We start from the raw sequence: 24,116 nt of genomic DNA on the forward strand, positions 1-24,116 counted from the left end.
AAAAGTGTAGCTTAACCCGTGTGTTTTTGTGCAACCAAACTAACGTGCATGTGAGAGTGATGAGGGAGAGAGAGAGAGAGAGAGAGAGAGAGAGAGAGAGAGAGAGAGAGAGAGACATTGAGAAAGAGAGAGAGAGAGGGATTTGCGGTGATATTAATGAACTGCCGTGTCATTTTCAATCGGTCCTTATGACACACTGCCGACACATGGGTTGATGGGTAATTAGTAGAAATGTATTTTACTGTGAGGCGCTCAGCACACCGCACGGGGCTTGGCGCCTCTGGGCACTTGCCCACACTGCCCACCGTAATCGCCGCTTCTGCTCACCAGTAAGACATCCTAAGGTTTGTGCACATGGGCACTTGCACACATCTGCCTGGGTGACAGCAGACTGCTGGGCGTGCATGGGATCAACTTTGACCAAAAAAACGACATACCTGGTTGGTTGTTTAAGTTGGACAAAATGTGGCCCAAATATGGAGATGAATTAACGTCTGACATCATAGATGTTTGACGTCATAGACCACATGAGACTGACACATTATGGCCCAAACCCATATCTGGGCCATGGGTTCAGAACGCAGAGCTGGTCGAGTCATCGTTGTGATGTCAGAATACTTGACTTAAACCCTTTTTCTCTTGGTGAAGCATAGGTAATTTGTGAACTTCTTCCATCTGGTTCTGTGTTGAGCGGTCTTCTCTGCTTCCTTCCAAGATGTTCCTTTCGCCCTGAGTTCCGCCTCGACAGACCTTTCCCAGCTGTTTCTGGGTCTTCCTGGTTTTCTTTTCCCCTGAGGGTTCCAGGTTAAGGCCTGTCTGGTTGTGTTTGATGATGGTTTCTCAGCCCCATTTCCTGTGTTTAATTTGGGTTTCAATTGGTTCTTGCTGTGTGATGTCAGAACAGGTCAGCTATATCCTTTTGCTGAGCTGGTCAGGTCATCATTGTGTCAGAGCAAATGAATTCTGTCTTGGCCAGCATATGTGGAGCGTGACATGAGATGACTCACGCATGCATGCACGCAATAAACTCGCAATAAAATGTGAATGTAATATTTGATGTTGGCGTTCAGGCTCTGCTATACACTACTCCCTGCTCAGCACATTGGAAGACAACCATTTAACAGCAGGGAGACATACATTTATATAACAAACCTCTCCAGGGGGAAACATGCTGAACCCTTAGGGGAAGCAGATAGCCTACCGCTGGTGGTGGGAGCAAACAAAGCACATACAACCTGCATTGACAGCAAGTGGAAGTACAGTGGGAAGTACAGTGAATGAGGAGAGCTTGAATTAACCAGCTAGTGCTGCACGTGTGCGTGTAAACCTCTCGAGTGTATCTGCCTAGAACTAGCTCGCAGGCTACAAGCTTTTAATACTCTACCATTACAGATTGATTAAAAAATCATGTTTTATTCATTAAAATATGTTCCGGATTGCAGCGTGACGTCTCATTTTATACTTCCTCTTGTAATGTGTTTTGCCGATTACGACCCCAGTGCCCAAAACAGAGCCGCCTGGTGGAAAGAGAAAGAGTCCCTTTTCATCATGGATGCTGTTTGATTCCTCTCCATCTGCAGGAGATGAGAAGAGAAAGTTTAATTTCCTCCAACAGAAATGAGGTGAAACAGCATTTGAAAACTTCCACATGCAACTCTTTGACCCACGCTGCCTTTAAAACTTGAATTTATAATCCATCTCCAAGGCACTGAGTTTAGTCCCACGTATGTCAACCCAATAAACCATGGTGGGAAGTTTACATGTGGGGGTGCTCAGATAGCGACCCTCTTGGGTACTTGAGGGGGATTATTTGGTTATCTTAATACACGTCGGTTATTGTTTTTTTGTTACTGTAGATGGGTTGATTGCACAGGCCTATAAGAACCAGTCGCTTCTCAGCCTTCCGTGGATCAGGGTCGACTTGAAAGTCTCGAAAGACAGACAGAGAGACAGAGGTAGACAGAGTTTGTTTTGGTCAAATATTATATTATATGTTCTTCCTGTGGACTCAAGTGATTTCAACAAAACAAAAACAAAAAAGTTATTGAAAGCAGAGATGTAGTTTGTTGTAAAGCAGTGGTTCTCAACCAGAGGTCCTTGAGGTGGTTACGGTTGGTCCCCAGCTAGATGAAGGAGAGTTGAACCCGTATGAGTCCATTTGGTTTCATTTTTTCACATGGTGCTCTGGCGCCTCGTTCCCTTTGTCTGGCCGATGTGTTCCACCTCCTCATGAGGTGCAGCGGACCTAGCCGTTAATTGTTTCGATGGCACGGTGTGCAACTCTCTTAAGACTCGTTTTAGTGCTGGGGTTGTTGGGGCCCCCGCAGCGCAGACACGTTTAACCCAGCGAAAGGTGGTGGGAGTTTAAAGGAACGTCAGGGCAGGGCCCGTCCCCTCCAGGAGTTCACTGACTTCAGACGGAAAGAAAGAAAGAAAGAAAGCACCAAAGCCCGCTGTCATCTTCAAACGGCAGCCTCAGCATTCGCTGAAAGGAGAGAGAGATGGATAGATCTCCATTGCTTTCTCTCTGGGCTAGTAGTAGTGTGTGTACATCTCTCCCCCAAAAAACCCAGCCTTTCAGCAGCTTACAGGCCCAGCGCTATGCTCTCTGCTGCTGTCAATACCTTGTTTGATTCCAATTCTCTTTCTTTGTCTCTCTCATCTCTGACTCTCATTATACTCTATCCGTCCGTCTCTCTCTCTCTCTCTCTGCGTCTCTGTCTCTCTCACTCTCCCTCGCTTGTCTCTTCGATTTTCTGTCCTTTTTATGTGTTGTTTTCGGAGGGGCTTTCTGTATTGTATATCTCGGAGAACTCAGCCGCCCCACAGGCTGCCATGTCAGGAGGAAAGAGGGACCTGCAATATCTTTTATAGGATGGTTATGTGCTTGTTGCTTGCATGCCGGCGGTGTGGACCTTGTACTGTAGATCGTCTGTTTAGTTTTTTTTTTCCCGGGTGCGATGCGTGCATGGCAACGCAATCGAGCATAATCTCGGCATGTCTGCTGCAGGTGCTTAAGAGCTTCAGTGTCCTCTAAATGGTTTCTCTCTCTCTCTCTCTCTCTCACACACACACACACACACACACACACACACACACACACACACACACACACACACACACACACACACACACACACACACACACACACACACACACACACACACACACACACTGCCCAGCCTCACCCTCTCTCTCCGCTGATGCTGTGGAATACAGAGGAGTGATTCAGTTTTTGTCTTTGATGTGAACAAGTCACCCCTCAAACGAATGCTTACTTGGCAAGGAGAAGAGGAGGAAAAAATCACAGAAGCCCTCTTTTCATAGCTTCCATGCTGTGATTCATTGTCATGTTGATGAACAATGAGCGTACACACACACACACACACACACACACACACACACACACACACACACACACACACACACACACACACACACACACACACACAATCATAAGAAGAGATGATTTGATTCAAAATGGCTGGCTTTTCCTTGTCTTTGTGCCGCCGAAGAATGAAGAATTATAATGCCTTTATTTACACTGTAAAAGGTTGATTGTTGGAACACTGTTTGGTGGTGGATGTGATGCCGGCTCTCAATCAAAGGCCTGTGTCTCTGTCTTTGTCTGTCTTTCTCTCTCTCTCTCTCTCTCTCTCTCTCTCTCTCTCTCTCTCTCTCTCTCTCTCTCTCTCTCTCTCTCTCTCTCTCCGCTACATGAATTAATCTTGGGTTACAGGAAGTCACTGTGTTGTGCCAGGGAGCGGTTTCGGCTCGTTAGCGGCTCGTTATGTCATCAGCTAGTTAGCGGCGATGCTGAGACGCCCGCGTCGCCCGATGTCGGGGAAAAACCTCGTTTCTACCACTTTTTCGAGTCACGTGTTCAAATACTGGATTCTGATTGGCTAAATTCCGAAGGTTATGAGAGGACAACTGCCGCAAAGTTGTGTGTCCGAGATCAATGCGCCTCAGTGTACATCCGGGGACTTCAGGAGGTAGTTTCCCCCTTTCCCCCAACCAACAAATGAAGGTCGCAGCGGTCCTATGTTTACTAACGTGCGTACTATCGTCGCCGATTTATTTGGATCCAATGCAATCCGCCAACTTTAAAGCCCCTTTTCTCTGAACCTATGCCTTTCTGGAAGCGAACAGCCTCTATTTACGGCCGGAACGGTACTTCTAACTGACGTTAGCTTAGCTGTAAGCTAGACGCATGGATTAGTATGGAGTTGGCGCCATCTGTTGGTGAGTAGAAGATGTTGTTTGTGGAACTATCTGCTGTCTCGCGGAAGTTTTATAGGCAATAATGATTGTAACTTAAGATCCTTGCAAGTTACAACTATGTGTTTTCTTTCATGTATACGTGAAAAAGTGGTAGAAAAGCTATTTACCACTCGGGGTCGGACATTATGCTCTCATAATGTCCTGAGTGATGGTGTTATCGGACTCGGCTGCGCCTCGTCCGATAACACCCTCACTGCGGACATTATGAGAGCATAATGTCCTCTCACTCGGGGTAAATTGCTTACATCTCCTTTTCAATTTTTTTTTTGTGACATTCGTTTCCGAGATTGTGGGTTCGAATCCGGCCACTGTGCATGTACTGTATATGTATAAGTATGTAGAGGCATGTGCACACATGGACATCAAAGGGTGCTTGAGCCTCTGCCCTTTTATCCGTCTGTAAAAAGTGCCCTCTCCAGACCATAAATGTAGCATTTACTATGGTGAAAGAAATGCAAATGCCTCCTTTCCAAGCCATATACTTGAAGGCAGCATTGAAGTGAATTGCCTTGTCCAAACTGTCCTGAACTTGAATGCAGCATCTTCTTTTGAAATAATTGCCCTCTCTTGAGTAGAAATCCATGCCCTACCTACGCCACATCTCCAGTATTGACTTGATTATGCTTAGTTCAGTGCGGTATCACGTGTCGCGCTGCGACGCGTTGTGAGCTTGGAGGTTGGCTATTTTCGATATTTCCACCAAAAGGCCCCTTTAGAAATGTTAGCCGCTGCCTCTATAACATTCTCCTCACGTCTCTGAGTATGTATATGTATAGGAAACGTTAAAGGGAACTAAAATATGTTTTCTTAATGGGTCCCAACCCTAGCGCAAACCTTCCAACAGAATAGTGAGAGTGGTCCCCCAGGTAATCAAGGGATCATGAGCGGTTGAGCGGGGCGGCATTGGCTCTGGAGGTGGAGCAGGCGCTTTGGGAATCGGTTCGTCACGGGCTCCCCCCTGTGTCACTGTCGAAATGTCCTTGACTAAGACACTGAACTCCTTAACTGCTGCTTCCGACGAGCAGGTAGTAAGTTAAGTAGAGTACACTACAGAGAGACAGTGTAGTGCCTCGAAGAAAATAGGATACCTAGTAAACCATGATAGCATCTAAGTTTCATGCTATCTAAATCACATTCTGTACATTGGAAACTATAGGACAACACGCAGGTAAACAATGAGCCTATCTGTCTTAAGAACATGCAATCTAAATTACATTCTGTGCATGGGAAAATATACAGTAGGATGCCCAGTAAACAATGAACCTAACATCTGTCTAAACAACATGCTATATACCGTCACTGTCGGGCAGAAACCTTGTATCTCCAAGTTTCAAATTTGTAATTTTTTTTCGCAAAGTAAAGCACTACTTTATCATATGGCCATCGCACAAAAGTAGCAAAAACAGCTGATCTACAAGCGGTGCGAGGCGTTGTGTGCTTGTAGATCGGCTGTTTTCACTAGTTTAAATCATTTTTAAAATGACAAATACTGTACAAACGGTTTCCACCCGTCAACGACGATATAAATAACATGCTGTTAACTAGTGAGAAGAAACTCCACACGAGGACGAGTGACTAAAGAAATGTCTGAATACTACTCTACTCTCTCTCTCTCTCTCTCTCTCTCTCTCTCTCTCTCTCTCTCTCTCTCTCTCTCTCTCTCTCTCTCTCTCTCTCTGTAGTGCATCTCATTAGCATTCTTGCACGTTTAATCTCTATTCTCATGGTATAATCATCTGCATGCACAGATCAAACAAATGTTCTATCTTCCTGAGTAAGTCTCCCTCTCCCTCCCTCCCTCCCTCCCTCCCTTTTTCTCTCTCTCTCTCTCTCTCTCTCCGGGTCTGTGTGTATTAGTGTTAGCACGTTGCATGCGTGCGGCCGTGCGTGCGTGCGAATGTGCGTAAACCCACATCGAAGCCGTTCTTATTGACACCGTTTGAAAAGCCACAAATAAAAGCCCTGGGGCGGCGAGCGGGCCACATGTTGAATGCTGCCATGTTGTTTACGAGAGAGCTAGCGCACGCGGCACGCAGACGAACAGGCATTCGTGTCCCGTTAAAAGCCTGTTTTACACAAACTTGGTTCGCTATGGTGACTCTGCCGTGTGTGTGTGTGTGTGTGTGTGTGTGTGTGTGTGTGTGTGTGTGTGTGTGTGTGTGTGTGTGTGTGTGTGTGTGTGTGTGTGTGTGTGTGTGTTTGGATTACTTGCATTTTATCTTTTTTATTTAGTTTGTTTGTTTGTTTGTTTTCCAGTGGGGAAATAAAATCGGGAAACACACAAAAACAACTGCTGTGCACATCGCTGCATGTAGCGCAAATGAGGTCATTTTTGGGGGGAATCGGTTTTGAAAGTGCCAAAAGCTACGTATACACCAGTAAAACCCTCAGTGTTCTTTTTAAGGGGGGCTATCTTCATTATGGTCCTCCTCTGTAATGCTCTTTATAAGATGGTGTCAACTATTAGGTCTGCGGCCGTGGACGGTTCAGAAACCTGCCTGCCAGTGATGTAATCAGCTAACCTTCCAGGAAGTGAGAGGCAGTGTAGTTTGGATGATGTCACCAGCTGAACTGTCCACAGCCCTCCTCTGAGACACAGAAGACACAAATCTGTGTTCATTTTGTAGACTAAAAATATTACAGAAAATGTTTGTCGGCTACCTTTTTTCACTGACCAAAACTAAATAAAAACAAAGCTATGGTGACTACATATATTGACAATTGCATCAGCAAATAAAAACGACACTATAAAATGTTAGGGAGGGACTAGTGGAGAAGAGATCCAGAAGAACTAAAAGACAAGTAATTTTATGTTTGGTTGCGCTTGGGTGTTGCGCTCTGAAACATAGCAGATCTACAAGCTCACAACGCGCTCCACTGGGACGTGTTGTGAGCTTGTAGATCGGCTGTTTTGCAAGACCAATGATAAAATCGGCTATTTTCACGACCAATTATACTGGAGGTCGAACACCGGTCCTTGAAGGGTCGAAATGGGTTTAAAAGTGGTCCATTTAACTCTCTGAGAGTGTACAAGTGGAATCCTTACGGGTCCAATTGGACGACTCTCCACTATCAGATTGCCCACTCCTCCCTATATCTGCTCGCTCGCCTCCTCACGGAAAAACGAATTACAAGACGCGTCGGTCGCCTCCCCTCTGAAAAGCTCTTTTATATACTCCCTCATATCAGCCATCTCGTCCATCTCTAGATCCTCATTGTGTGTGTGTTTCGAGAACGCGTTCCAGGGTGGACGTTTTTTTTTTTTCCTTTTCTTTTATATCCTACACAACCGGCGTATCATTTCTTATGTTTGTCCCCACTCGGATGGAAATCAAATTTTATAGACATAGGGCTACCAAGGTTGGAGATTGCTGTTGTTGTGGTTGTTTTCTCCTTTATTGACGTTCATTGATGGAGTGTACGTCGTCCTCTGCATCCTTGAGGTAACCTCCTATAGGGGCTGGAACAGCAATCGATGCAGCTGCGCCACAGAGAACCATCCGCCGCTCATATCGCTGCCGTCGGGCAGAAACCTCGTATCTCCATTGAATACTGAACCGATGAATAGTAGTAACAGATAGATAGATACCTTTATTATCCCAAGGGGGGAAATCAGTTGCCCAGAGGCAGCACAGCAGTATAAGGTTATTGACAAAGTTACAGTGAAGTATGAAAAAAGATAAAAGAAAAACAAGAACAGAGTACAGTAAAGAGCGAGGTACATCAAGAAAGGGACGAATAATATATAGGCTATATATATACATACAGTGTCCTTAAGCACAACTATCAAAATAGTACTGTGCCCAAATCAAAGTGACCATAACAGTCAATGCTAGTTAGTGCAACAAGTATCTCACCGTCATGTCAAACACAAGCAAGAATACTCAAAAACTACTAACACTAATAGTGCAGTGTCCAATGGTCAGTGTGATAAAAAACAACTAGGAAAAACAAAACAAGAAAGGGTGACGTAGCAATACGCACAAGAGCACCCTCCCTGGAAGGTCCTTAGAGGTCAGAGTCTGTACAACTATAGTTCCAGTAAAAAAAAAGAAGGCTACCGTCGTCCTAGGTTAGGAAGGTAGTCCTCGTCAATCGACCATTGTGTGTCTCGTTGTACAGCTTGAGAGCAGCCGGTACAAAAGACTTTCCTAGTCTCTCGCATCTCCGCCCTGGGTAGGCAAAACGGTCATTTCCTCTCTTACTCCAGTAACTGAAGATCTCAAGGTGGAGGAGGGTGGGAGGAGTTCTTCAAGATGGAGTCCAAGAGCTTGTCACTAAAATAATAACAACATTGTACACATTGGAATGCATGGTTCTGTTTTCCCCCTTCCATATCCTGAAATGTAACAGGTTTTTGGAGATACAAGGTTTCCACTCGACAGCACTCATATTACGCACAGACTCTGGCCGGGATCTGCTCTGCGACACCTCCAAGCTCCAAGTTAAAGACGCATCGATTCGGAGCGGAGCCGCTTCACCTGATGCTGCGCTGTACGTCTCGCACTGTACAGTATATCGACCCTCGGTACAGAAAAGCCACGTCGTTGCCGTCTGGTGGAAAACCTTGTATGTCCAAAACCGTCCCTTTTTTTCCTGGAAATGGAAAAACGACGGAGAAAAAAAAGAAGAACCTGTGTTCCGATGGATCCAGTGTAGTCGTTATTTAGTCACTTTGACTTTCCAAATGTTTTTAAAAACAATAGTGAAAATAGCAGATCTACATTGGTTCGATAGTCATGAAACCCACAGACAAGATCACTTTCACCTAAAAAAAAAAAAAAGAAAAAAAAATCACTATTTGGAAAAAAGGTTTAAAAATAGTGAAATTAGCTGATCTACAAGCACGCACCGCGTCACACTGTGATGCGTTGTGAACTTGTAGATCGGCCATGCCCACAACATTCTCTTGCTGTTTGTACTTGTACTTTCTCTCGATGAAGCAGTCGTTCATTCACAAACAAACATTGAAAGTTGAAATGCAGAGATACAAGGTTGGTGCCCGGCGGCGACGATATTGACCTCGCTACAGAAAAAAAGGCACATCCATTGAGTTAAGTCGGCGCGCTCCGCATAACAATTTAATGCTCTATTTGAGCAAAAGGAGCCGAGCTCCTTTTGTCTGTTCTTGTAGATTTTAAGACAATCTCGTGGCAATCTCATAACTCCACCCCCCCCCCCCCCCATCCTCCCCCCTGGGGGAGAGGATTTGTTTTGTTTTCTAAAACTCTTTTGTACTTTCAAAGAGTTTCTTTTCTTTCTCATTTCTCTATCGGTTCAAAGACTGTGTGGACATTGTGTGATCCGGTTCTCTGGCTGAAAAACGCCACATGAATGCCGAGACGACAGGGACTAAATAAACAGATCAACTCTCAAAAGTGCTTTATGGTTTTGCCGCCCAAAGCCTCACGTCAACTGTGGTACATTTCACTCAAGCTCGACTACTTGAGTACAGTTCAGTGCAGTTTTGAGTTACTTGAGTATTTCCATTTTAGGATACTTTCTACTTCACTACTGTACATATCACAGTCCCAAAAATAGACATTAACCACTGAAGCCCTATTTTATACTCTGTCTGTTTGAAAATAGGCGATCTACAAACTCACACGTCACAATACGACATTGTACTTTATACTCCACTACACCAGTAAGACTCCCTAATCGGGAGATAAGCGACCGCTTATCTCTACGGTCGCTTAGCGACCGTAGGTCGCTTATCTCCACAAATAGGGCAAAAAATTGTTTTTCCAAAATCTTCCTGAGTGTAGACATACTGTGTAGCGATTTGCGTGATTTTAGGGCAAAAACTGTAGGAGCAGTGTCCAAAAATGTGTTTTTGGACACATCTTTGGACACACGTACGCACGCACGCACGCACGCACACACGCACGCACACACACTCCCATCATTCTTCCGTGACAAGGGAGGGTAGCTATGGAGGAAGAGCAATGACACAAATATTGGATAGACACAGATCAAGTAATCAATCATACAGTATTTATACATATATTACACAGATAGCATACAGTATATCTTGCTGTCAGATGGAAACCTTGTACACTTACGGTTACGTCTCAGGAAATGGAGGGGTAAACGTAACCTGTGTTCCCAATGGACACAATGTAGTTATTATTTAGTTCATACTTTTCATTGGATCAATTCATAAAACCCACAGACACACAAACATAAATATAATCTAAAATATCTACGAGTTTACAACGTGTGACATTGTAGATCATACAAGGGCAACTGGCGGCCCGGGGCCACATGCGGCCCCCACCTTCACTTAATTCGGCCCACTGGTCAATATTGGAATACTGATATGATTGATTTCAGCTGTTACAATTCCAACCATTCAAACACTACTCACTTTAATTACTACTCACTTTAATTACTTCAGTCTATATTAGTAGCTTTATGATTTAGCAATAGTTTTATGTCTAATGTATTTGAATTTATTAAGTTAACATAAGATTATATACATGCATTTGATATTAAATTAAAAAATATATAGGCCTATACTTTTCAGGATTCAAATTCAAAAATAGCATCTACAAGCTCAAAACGCATCGTACTGCGATGTGTTTTGAGCATGTAGAACAGCAATTTTTTTGCTGTATTTGACTGTAGCCTTATATGCATTGTGGCCCTCTGGAGTGAATGTGAAAATAGTGGCCCTCTCCATCATCAAAGTTGCCCACCCCTGTTGTATCCACAAGTTTCCCCGGGGGTTTACTGGAGACTATCAGGACCAAACTTCCGGGTTTAACAGCAGACATACAAGCTCACGTCGCGTCGCAGATGCAACCCGTTGTGAGCTTGTAAATCGGCGGCGGAACCTCGATGCAGACGTTTGCGCAATGCACTATGGGGCGTTGGAAACTCGTGGATATAATACATGTAGAGCAGCCATTTTGGCCACATCTGCGCGACAGCCTTGTACTACGGCAGTATACTGTAGGGCATTCATTTTCTGAAAACAAAACCCCCCTCCAAAAAAAAAGAGAAAAAAGTCGTGGAGATGGGAGGTTTCATGCCCATGCCAGTGTACGGTACACAGCTGAAACGGCATGAACATCAGCTTGCTTCTTTCCTCTCCATCAGTTGAAATAACAGCAACAGAGCCTCCCTAATTATGGCATCTCTGTGAGAGGAGGGCGTCTTTTCCTCCAGCACCCGCCAAGCCAGAGTGCCGTGACACTGTTCCTTATTAGCATAGTTCACAGCTGTTTGGCGGTGTGCGTGCGTGTGCGCGTGTGTGTGTGCGTGCGTGCGTGTGTGTGTGTGTGTGTGTGTGTGTGTGTGTGTGTGTGCCGCGCGCGCATGTGTGTGCGTGCCACGTGCGTGCGTGTGCATGTGTGTGTGACTCACTTTCCCAGATAGCCGCCTACTCACTGGTGGAAGTACCTACTCAAGTACTGTCTGTACTTAACCACTTTATTCTTTGTAAAGAAAAATAATAATAAAATGACTCTGGAGTTGGGTGACTGCCGAATGTACCTTGTTTTTTTTCCCTCGACACCAAATATCTTTGCCCCAAAAGATTGCTGATCTACAAGCTCACAACATGCAATGCGTTGTGAGCTTGTAGATCGGCTATATATTTGCAAATCTTCCACACCAGAATAGGTGGGGTTAAACGGTTTTGAGGGACTTTTACTTTACTTAAATGTATTATCCTTCTACTCCTCTGTGCTCTCGGAGGCAAATATTGGCTGCGTTCGGAAATGCGTACTCAACGCACTGGTGTGCCATTTGTCGTTTGTTTATTCGGTGCACTCGGTGCGGTGTCGTTCGAAAATCCAATGCGCTGCACACCGGGTGTGCTGAGTGCGGGCACTGACCGACTCTACTCAGAGGTTGGGGTTTGGCAGTGTGGTGCGTCAGTGCGGTGTTTAGATTGGTTGGTTTTCATGGCGGTGTCTCGAGTGCTTCTCAGCTGTGAGCAATGGAGGAATTGATCGCAAAATGCACCATTTGCGGCTTGATAGGTCCTTTTGGGGTTTATTGTTACACACGCATCAACGTGCAAACTAACAGCAAGTAGGCCAATGTTATGAATTAAATTACCTTTAGCAGTATATAGCAACGTTACGTTAGCATCTGCTGCTTTTCAGAGAGTTTTCCTTCAGAGTTCAGAGTTAAAAAGCACACCGCTGCCCCTTAACTGGTCGTTGGTAAATAAGCCACACTGAGTGCACTTTACAACGTCACCGCCCACTGCACTCCCTAAACTGAGCACCTACCCGCTGTGCATTTCCGTACGCACCCATTGTATTTTGTTACTCCACTGCAATAATTTGAAATATTAGTTACTTTGCTGATTTTCATTATTATTATCTATCTATAAATGCGAGAAGTCTCTGCGTGTCTGTCTGTCTGTCTGTCTGCGTGTATGTAATCCGCGTATCTCGAGAACCGTTCGTCCCACCGGCTTCAGATTCGGCACGCACGTTCCCCGCCGCGGCACGGAGTGCAGTGCCGGGTCTCGACCCGTCCCGACGCGCGGTTTTCCCGAACCGGCGCGAAACGTTCGGAATCTCCTTATGCGGGGTTGATTGTTGACATCAGGCTGTTCCGGAGGAAATCGGCGAAAGCTCTGACTCATTGTGACATCACTTCATAAAAGGCTCTGACATCACGTACGCCACATGAGTCAACAAAAAATCTCTGTGAGTGTGTATGTATGTATGTAATCCGCGTATCTCGAGAACCGTTCGTCCCACGGGCACGCGCGTTCTCCATATATGGGCATAAAATGAATGCCCCCATATATGGGCATAAAATGGATTGCAGACAGACATAAATGGACAGAGGCAAACAGATGGTCAAAGATCTCCATATATGGGCATAAAATGGACGCAGACAGACAGATACAGATATCTCCATATATGGGCATAAATGGACACAGGCAAACAGATGTTCAAAACGGGTCCTATGACAACAGGTATAATGAGGTTTGCATTAAAGGGGGAACCGGCACTGTGTCTGCAACACAGTTGGAGGCACAGACAGATGAGGTTTGCATTAAAGGGGGAACCGGCACTGTGTCTGCAACACAGTTGGAGGCACAGACAGATATATGGGCATAAAATGGACGCAGATAGACAGATATCTCCATATATGGGCATAAAATGGACCCAGAACTATAACTGCAGTGATCTCCATATATGGACATAAAATGCAGATATCTCCATATATGGGCATAAATGGACACAGGCAGACAGATGGTCAAAACGGGTCCTATGAAAACAGGTATAATGGGGTTTGCATTAAAGGGCGTGGCATTCATTCCCTATTTACATTGTTCCGAGTTGGCCAGGTCGCCGACTAGACGCTGGGCCGCCCGAAGGGCGGCCCAGCTTCTAGTTATAAATAATGGCTGGAAACCTCATATGGCCAAAACTGTTACTTTTCAGGATCCAAATTCAAAACCGGCCAAAACAGCAGATCTACAAGCTCGAAACATGTCTCTTCACGTGGGTCTGCTATACTTTTGATGCGCATGTGTGACGCTGTATGATCATTTGATCAATTAGGGGCATTCATTTACGAAAAACCACAAAGAGTGGATAATAACGATGAAATATGGAGATAAGAGGTTTCTGCCCCGACCGCAGTGATAAGTTAAAAGTGAGTTCTTCCGGCGCTGCGTGGATGCTAATCAGTGCCGTTCTGGAACAGCAGTGCAGCGGCATCGCTAACGTGCTAACGTGGGAGGCGGAGGAGGTTGCATTCATTTAAAAATATAAATAAATAAAACACTGCTGGTGGTTTGGAGAAGATGAAGCCGTCAACCTTTTTTTTAGCAGGCAGTTTAGGATGTTGAGCCTGAGGCAGAATGAGTGACGTTCAGTTTTGGGCTCGTTTCTGAAGTATATTTTCTTAATTTGAATTTCCTTCCCCTGAATGTTGTTTAAACCAGTGGTTGTCAATCATTTTCATGTCAAGGACCCCTCAAATTAATATGTATATTTGTCCATGGGACATCCATATTTGAAAATATTTTATTTTTGTCAATTTGCTAAGAGGTGGAGTCTGAAGAGACGAGTGCTAGGGGGTGAGTCTGAAGGAGCGAGCCTTCAGACTAGCGGAAAATATGGAGTGAGTCTGCAGTGCTGACTGTAATAGTTTATGCCAGTTTGGGAGCCAGGAGGGAGAAGAGTCTAGGATGTGTGGAGCGTTGTCCAGAGTGTTTTAGGGAAGGGAGAAATGTCTTCGACATGTGGAGCGTTGTCCAGGGTGTTGTAGGGAAGGGAGAAGACAAGAGTCTTTGACATGTGGAGCGTTGTCCAGGGTGTTTTATTGAGGGGAGAAAAGTCTTCAACATGTGGAGCGTTGTCCAGGGTGTTTTAGTGAGGGGAGAAGAGTCTAGGACGTGTGGAGCATTGTCTAGTCTGTCTTTTTAGGGAAGGGAGAAGTGTCATGGACCTTTGGAGCGTTGTCCACGCTCCAAAATCACTGCGCACCACTCCCCACTCCGCTTCCACTCCCGCTCTGCTCCGCCAGTATGCTCTGGTGTCAACTGATGTAAACGAGTGGGAGGGGTTGTGGGGCTGGATCTGGCCTTGAAGGCACAGTTACAGAGCATAAAAAGGGTCGAGTGCTTTGTCCACAACTGATCCTGTATAAAAATGTAATCATCTAGAACTGAGGGAACAACAAGTCCAATCGCTACACTGAAGTATATGTCGAGAGGCACTTGACAGACACCAGCCTAGCATGTGTCAGCGCTTTGGAGTGGCACCAGCCGCTGCCAAGAGCAGTGCAACTGTGCTGACGCACCTTAGCGATGCCACTCCTGGTGCCAGCGTGCCAAACAACGGATAAGATCCATTACTCAGGTTGTTTATGGCTGCGTCAGGGGCCTCACCCTCCCCCCAGGGGCACCTCCCTACCGGTGACAACGGTGACAGGGGGCAGGGAAAGAGTGATGTGGTTTGGGTCTGCGTCAGGATTAATGTTGTCTATAGCCTAAACCAACCCCAGTCCCCAGTCAACTGGGGTTGCCGTTTTTTATTGTACTTTTTCTTTTAACACATTCCTTACAAATGCCTTCTACGTCGGTGGTTCTTGAACTTTTCTTTTGTACCCCCCAAAATGTTATGTATTTGGTCGCAGACCCCATCTAAAAAAAGTTTTTTTTGTGCCAGTGACCCCCAGAGGAGAAGATCTGTGTGAAAATAGCTACAGTATATAGCTAAAATGGTGTCCTTGAGGGGGGTTCCAGGGGGTCCCCAGCTAAAATGAGTTTAACCGCATTCAGTTTAACCCCTATACACATCGGCTGTTTCAAATTACAAGCGATTCGCAAGAGCGAGGAGAAAAAAAAATCACATCATATGCCAAAGAGGCCAAATAATGAAAAAGATATATGGACAGATAGCATATCGTTGCTGTGGGTCAGAAAAAAATCCATTATTCAACTTATCGTGTTTTTCTTTTTTCTCTTCACCAGGAGGACAAGGTCAAAGGTCGAAGGCCTCTATATTATTGAGACCACTCCTACACAACTCTGTTCAGTCTGAATGAATTCAGTTCTCTGTAGGCTGCTATTCTATCCTTATTCATGTTATTCTATTGTGAATGATTCATTTCTGTACTTGTATCTGTGAGCTCCAGACTGGTGTCACTTACTGCAATGTCGTGTAGTGCATTGGTTCTCAAAGTGGGGTCCGGGGACCCACAGCGGTCCTTGGGGGGGGTTCCAGGGGGTCCCCAGCAAAAGTAGTTAACATAGCGTTAAAATCATTTTAACCACGTTTTTTCAACTAAAACGTAACTTCCAATCTTCTCTTCACGGGGGTTCCCTGGCACAAAGCATTTTCAGATGGGGGCCAACTATACATATCAATTTGGGGGTTCTTGGCACAGAAAGGTTTGAGAGCTACTTTGTGTAGTGTCCATTGAGTCAGTGAATCAGCAGCCCTTTGTTTGGGAGAACATATGGATTCCATATATCTATCCATCCTCAACTGTGTTTATCACATGACACGCACACAGTAGTTCTTTGGGGGAGCACGGCATTGAACTGCGCTCTACCGGGCCGCTCTATCCGGCCACTCTACCCCTTAGCACATATGAGTATACATTTGGCACATTCTCATTTTAAATGTTACTCTTTTCTTGTGAAGACCAGTCCTCTCGATGTCTATTTCTGAAATGCTACTATAGCCCAAAATTTTGTCCTCACAAGTATGCTGATACAAAGCACCATGCGCGAGCGCACGTGCACAACAAGCACAAACACACACACACACACACACACACACACACACACACACACACACACACACACACACACACACACACACACACTCACACTCACACTCACACTCACACTCACACTCACGTTCGCTCACACACACACACACGCTCTCCGCAGCCTCTCGCTCTAAATCACTCTGTCCGAGGCTGTGCTCTTATCCGTCATTGGTGTAAATTAGAATCACGCGGCCCATTTGTTACCGCCGGGCAGGAAGTGAGGATCCAAACCTTGTTAGCTCGCTCTCTCTCTCTCTCTCTCTCCCCCCGTCGATGCCTCATCATGGGATCACATTAGCATCAATGGACCGCGAGGGCCTTCATTCAGCCGTTACTTTTTATTTTTATTTTCCCTGTGGGAAGAACTATACGAGTGAGGATACCATTCTCTTTGAGAAGGAAACACCTGGCCCAAGATGGCATCCACATCAAAGGGGACAGTTCTCTAAATAAAACAACGGAACACTTTGTGTGTGTGTGTATTTTCACACGGCATGATTATCCGTATATAGTCATAATGGAGATATAAACACCCACTTTATGAAGGGACCCGTGTCCAGCTGCTCCTGGACACGGGTGATTATAGACAAGATGTCTATAATCAGCCACAGTCACATGGCTGTATAACTGGGTGCGTTTAGGCATGTGTGATTGTACACACGGTCATCATGACCATCTGCTGCTGTTGAAACCAAACATCAGAACGGGGAAGAAAAGGTGATTTAACTTTAGTAGTTAAGGCAACTATACTATAGTACTTGTCCGACTTTATTTCCTTCCATCCATCTTTCTAGATCAGTGTTTCTCAACCACTGTGCCTGGGGACCTTTGGTGTGCCCCTGAGAAGGGTCAAGTGTGCCCCTTGAAACGGCTTGAAAGCCAGTATTGCATTTATCATTTTAAAAATTATTTAAACGAGTGAAAACACTGTTGTGCGACAGCCTTGTATGATGAAGCAGGGCTTTACTTTGCGAAGAAACGTACACATTTGAAACTTGGAGATACAAGGTTTCTTCCCGACAGTGACGATATTTACACCCCCGTATTATGTTCATGTGCCCATGGATTCTTGGGACATGAAAAGTGTGCCCATGCAGAAAAAAGGTTGAGAAACACTGTTCTAGATAAACCTTATTTTGCCACGCTGCTCCTCCCACAGTTTTGGTGGCACGGACTTGGGCCATTCATCTTGACACACAGAGGTCCATAAGAGATACGTTATATAGTTTAATTTATATAAATGTGTTCATGAATTAATTTTCTCCATTGACTTGAATTAAAAATGTGACTTTTCCCAAATATGGAGATGACGGAGATCATAGATATCTGACATCATAGACCACATGAGACATGAGACAGTATGTCCATATATGGGCATTCCAAGATATGGGCTTAGAATTGATGACATCAGACATGTGGCATAAAAGGGACAATGACTGATGCAGAGATCTCCATATACGTATGGCCATTACTTTATTAGTGAATTAATTTCCCCCTTTAACTTGAGTGGGAACATTTCTAATGGGAACACGGAATTCATTTGTAAGTGTGACTCGTGTCACGGCAAACCACACTTGCAATTTTCAGTTGCATCTTTCTAGTTCTCAAACCTTTTCGTGTCAAGGACCATCAAAATGATATGTATTTAATGGGGATGCACATCCATCTGACAATGTTTGTGTGACCCCCAGAAGAGAAGCTTTTATGTTAAAAAATATATTATGATGTATACTTTGAAGCTTTTTCTTTTTTTCAAAAACAGCAGAAGTACAAGCTTGCAGTGTGGCTTGTACAACTTGTACATCTTGTAGCTTTGAACAGCACCTGTCAGAGTGGGGAGTGTTGGACGGGAGGAGTAGTACGAAGGCGCTCTACGTCCTCCCGGTGGGGGCTCCTCACTGGCAGGTGAGAGAGTAGGATACAACAATAGGTCCTCCCGGTGGGGGCTCCTCACTGGCAGGTGAGACAGTATGATACAACAGTAGGTCCTCCCGGTGGGGGCTCCTCACTGGCAGGTGAGACTGTAGGATAGAACAGTAGGTCCTCCCGGTGGGGGCTCCTCACTGGCAGGTGAGACAGTAGGATAGAACAGTACGTCCTCCCGGTGGGGGCTCCTCACTGGCAGGTGAGACTGTAGGATAGAACAGCAGTGACAGAGACGTGCAGCTGGGAGGAAATGTGTGCTGGAGGAATATATTGCATTTGGCATGACGTGGGAGAAACGGGGGAAAAAAAGACAAACAAACAAAAATAAAACTAGCTGGTCTGAGTATTTCAGAAATGGCTCATCCACCGGCCGAGGCTTTCAGAGAATGTATCTCTTGTAGAGTCATTTTCTATTCATGTGATTTGTGTTTAGTCTGGCATTAATTGCCCGCCATATGATTTAGATATTTTCTTGGTCATTTGATTATTCTATGAAATAGAGTTTGAAATAGAGGTCTCTCCTCCCACGCTTTGGAATGGGATGATTTGTGGGTGCAGTTGCACCTGCGTGTGAGGGGTGATGATAAGTAATGGGTGACACCCGCATGACAAGGAGAAGATGAGACGGGGGAGGAAAGCGTCACAGTTTGTTGACCGCAGGCTCTCTTTTGTTTCCTGGTATTTGAAGTTTATGTTTATGTGACGCTCATGAATAAATGTCATTTTGCTTGACGCGACTTTGGGACCTCCGTGATTGAGTGTTTGTAAACAAGACGAGACGCGAGTATTCGACAATAGACTCCAACACCACACCACGACCAACAGTGGCTTTATTTATTTGTGTGAAAGGCCACAATACTATCAGACTAGGCAATAAAGTTTGATTGGATTGGATTGGATTTTTAATAGCATAGATCTGCATTTGAGAACTACTATTCTGCTGTTGTTAACTGACTATTGGGTTTAAAGTGTTTTCAAACGGTCCGCCAAATAAGACCCTGGCAAATAAGTGACATTACAAATCGTATATGCGTTCTCTCGGAAATAGTTTATCCCCCAAACATCACAAAGTCTACAAAAAGAAAAAAGTGATCAAGGCACTCAAGTTTAAAAATGGAGGAAAAAGTCTTTATTTCATTATGTTAAAAAGCCGACATGTTTCGACCAGAAACTGGTCATCATCAGGGCATGTACTGCCCTGATGATGACCAGTTTCTGGTTGAAACATGTGTGCCTGGATCACTTTTTTCTTTTTGATGACTTGATCCCGTCGATTTTACTATTCTTATTCTCTGATGAGCACCTGGTTTTCTCTCTCTCTCTCTCATCACAAAGTCTAATTTGACCTTTGGGACACGCATAATATGTCCAAAAGCCTAGTTCCTATAAACTCTGGCTTTTAGAGCAGTAGCCTACACTTGACCTCATTCTCTCTGAGTCCTGTTCTTCCAGCTGCCAGGGTGTGTGAGCATGGTGTGGTCTTTATGCTGCTGTACAGCCTCGTCCGCCTCCAGGTTTTGACGGCGTTGTACGTTCAGAGATGCTCCTCTTGCATTATAACTCGGTTGTAACGAGCTGTTGTTTGCATTATTGTTGCGTTCCTGTCAGCTCCAACGTCTCCTCCTCCGACCTCAGGCATCAATCATTTCCACCCACGGAACTGCCATCCATCGGATATTCTTTTTTTCTTTTTCTCTCACCTATACTGCTGAATGGCGTGGTATGCTATATTATACGAAATGTGCATCGGCAGCTAAGTGTGCGGCCGGCTTTACTCTTTTTTTCATGCTATACGATTCAACACCACCAGTGGTGTAAAGTAACTAACCACTAACCACACATATGCTCATTAATTTTGCCTGGTTGTCAGGTGTGTGGTAACCCAGCTGAAGTTAGCCTCACCCACAGTGTTGTTGAATGGTAAAAAGGGGAGGGGATGATATTATGATGTCATTATATTGGTGTATTTCAATTGGGCCTTTTGACTCGGAAGCTTTCAGCTTTCAGGAAGTAGCCAAACATACACATGGAAGATGTATTTGCACATTATAACCACACCTTTGTAAAGTAAAGCCCTGCTTCATCACACAAGACTGTCGCACAAAAATAGTGAAAATAGCACACAATGCCTCGCACCGTGAGGCATTGTGTGCTTGTAGATCACCTATTTTCACTAGTTTAAAATATTTTGTGTGCTTGTAGATCACCTATTTTCACTAGTTTAAAATATTTTTTAAAACGTTAAACTACAAAATGAATGGTTTGGACATACAAGGTTAACATCCAACAACAACAATCTGCTAAATGCCTACAGTAAATGGTAACAGTTCTGGACATACAAGGTTTTCACCCGACAGGGCTTACATGTAAAGTGGGGGGGGGGAGGGGCACTTGAAGCTTGGTCCCCCTGGGGGGACAACACACTGTGTTGGTCGGTGACGGCCATACGCCCCAAAGCCACCCAGGTTGCACCTATCATCTGCTGTGGGCCATCTGCCTTCCTCACAGTTAGTGTGTGTGTGTGTGTGTGTGTGTGTGTGTGTGTGTGTGTGTGTGTGTGTGTGTGTGTGTGTGTGTGTGTGTGTGTGTGTGTGTGTGTGTGTGTGTGTGTGTGTGTGTGTGTGTGTGTGTGTGTGTGTGTGTGTGTGAGAGAGAGCGTGTGCGTGGAAATATATTCATATGTGTGTGTGTGTGTGCACAGTAGATATGGATAGATGGACATTTATTCATTGATCCCTGGGGAAATGCAGGTGTCACAGCAGCACAGTGATGCAGGTGCAAGTCGTGAGACTCACTGATGAATGGCCGATGTGTCCCTAAAGATGCATTCTGACGGGCCTTGATGGCGCCGCCGTAATGGCAGATTTTACACTTGCATGCCGAAAATGGCCAATGTACAGGGCAAGCTCGTAACGCATTGCGCTCGTTTGTAGATCTGCTATTTTTAAATTGTCTATATATATATATAAATATATATATATATATATATATATATATGTACGGCTAAAGTGGTTTGTCTATTTATTAACTAGTAACTCACGTTCTCATATAATTTTATAGTGGAGGAAAAGGTACAATATTTGCCTCTGAGATGCAGTGGAGTACAAGTAAAAGTACTGAAAACTCAAAAGAATGTACTGAAACTCCAGTAGAGTAAAAATGTCACCTTTAAGTACAGTACTTGAGTATATCTACTTAGTTACTTTCCCCCCGGGGGTTTCTGGACATGCCGTGCACTATCTCTCCTGAACACCTTGAGGTGAGATCAGCCCCACACACCTGCCGGCTCCCATTTAGATTAGGGACGGTTTATTCACCCCCCCCCCCCGGCACCGAGTGCTGCGCTGCAAGCTTGTAGATCTGCTATTTTTGAAAAATCGTGACATTTTGAATTTTGACCCGATTCTAGTGTCTTTTGAATCCTTCTAAGGTTTTTTGAAAAACCTATGTTTCTATGTCAGCAATCTGGCCAGCCATCATCAAAGAAAAGGTCCTTTTCACTTAACTGGAGCTCAGTTAGTCTGTGCTTGAGAGACTACTGTGTCAGTGGTTCTCAAACCTTTTCATTTGAAGGACCCCCAAAATGATATGTATTTGGCCACGGACCCCCATCTCAAAATATTTAGTTCCAGGGACCACCCAGAAGCAAAATTTGAGTTACAAACGTTTGCTTTAAAAATACATATATTCAAAGATTTGCACACATTTTCACGATTTTTCAAAAATTGCAGATCTACAAGCTCGCAGCGCGGCACTCGGTGCCGCGCTGTGAGCTTGTATATCTGCTATGTTTCAATAGTTAAAGCATTCAATAATTCTAGGCCTAAATTTTTAAACCAATCGGCCTCCGGGGCCGGGACACAGAGCCTTATCAACACCAGTGGTGGACGAGGTACTCCCCCTTTTGGACTTTTAAAACCCATTTTAACCTGGAACGCATCTGCGTTTCTCTAGATTTTAACCACTGTAATTATTTTATGCTTTAACTATTAAAAGATATCAGATATACAAGCTCACAGCGTGGCACCGAGTGCTGCGCTGCAAGCTTGTAGATCTACTATTTTTGAAAAATCGTGACCTTTGTAACTCAAATCTTTCTTTTTCAGGGGTCCCTGATACATAATATTTTGAAATGGGGGTCCGCGGTCAAAATAAATACATATAATTCTAGGGGTCCTTGACATTAAAAGGTTTGAGCACCACTGATATTGAAACATGCGTTTTTTTTTTTTATCTATCTTTGTGGAAATGTCTTGCCTTCACAGATTGATGAGTCCCTCACTCTCTCTTTCAGATCCAAAAGCTCGAAACGCTTGTGGATCTCGATGTAAAATGGGCTATTTTGTCCAACATGCATTTTATCTTTCAACTTCTTGTCTATGCCCAAAAATGACTGGATATTCATGGGTTGCATTTGTAGTCCTACACCATCCATGTTGAGGACCAACACTGGTGTTTCAATTTGTTTGATTGGCATAGAACTAATGTTCTATGCCAATCAGAACACATGTGTTGGTCCTCAACATGGCAGCTGTAGGACTACAAATGCAACCCGTGAATACAGGTTTTGTAGCAATTGTAGACATAGTAGACCTTAATTGTCCAACGCTTAAGAATGTTCTAATCGTGTATGCTGTACTTTGCTTAATTGCTTAATATTTCATAACATTTTGGAGGGGGGAAAAAAAGCCAATTTAACACTGCGTAAAAAAAAAGAAAGAAAATAATTGTTTTGTTATGTAACCCTAACACAGAGGGCAAAGTTCCTTGCAATGCCTTTACTTTAAAGAACTTTGGAGCATTTCTTCCAGTAGTCATAGTGCTGCCTGGAGTGCACACAGTAGAAAACAGCTGGTTTTATATCAGTAAAAACGAGTCGGTTTTCTCATAAAAAGGGCCTTCAGATGAAAGTCATCAGTCGTCTGCCAAATTACTGTTTCATGGCAGATGGTAAAAGGGTGGTGAGAGTTGTGGCGCAGGCCACATCGCTTGAGCAAACCTAATTCGACAATAAGGGCAAAGAGCAATACAGCTTGATTATATTTCAATATAATTCACCATTTAGTCCTTTTTCTTCTCAAAGACAGTTGAAATGAGCCGAGTTGGAATGGAAAGCCACTTCAGACGGCGTGTAGGGTCTTATTGTGTTGGGTTGTTTCAGTCTCCAATAAACAGCCTTACAATTATTGACATCCCTGTTCAATGTGGGATTCGCTTTCCAAATGGACCCTTAAAGTTATACTATGTAACTTTTTTTATAAAACATATCTTAAAATTGTCCTAACTACTAAATCGCTAAAGTTTTAGAACCCCCACTCTGTTAATTTCAGCCCCAAAAGCCTTTTCTTTATATGTTTTCTACTTAGCCGTGACAGGGGCGGGATTTCGCGGCAAAATGACGTTATCTGCATCATCTGTATACGTTGTGTATACGTTGGCCAATCACATTGCAGATCATACACACATGATACACTACCGGCCAATGACAGTGCATCTTGAGGTCTCTTCAGGAAATAGCTTGCTTCAACAGTTTACACTGGTCTAGAAGTCTAGCCTGTAAACCTCCCCAACGCCGGTCCACAGAGGGACACTACGGATGCGTGGCGACTTGGCGAGGCGGGCGAGGCGGAGGCGGGGGTCTG

The sequence above is a fragment of the Nannobrachium achirus genome (genome assembly GCF_963921795.1).
Source record: "Nannobrachium achirus genome assembly, chromosome: 12".
In the NCBI taxonomy this organism is placed as follows: Eukaryota; Metazoa; Chordata; class Actinopteri; order Myctophiformes; family Myctophidae; genus Nannobrachium; species Nannobrachium achirus.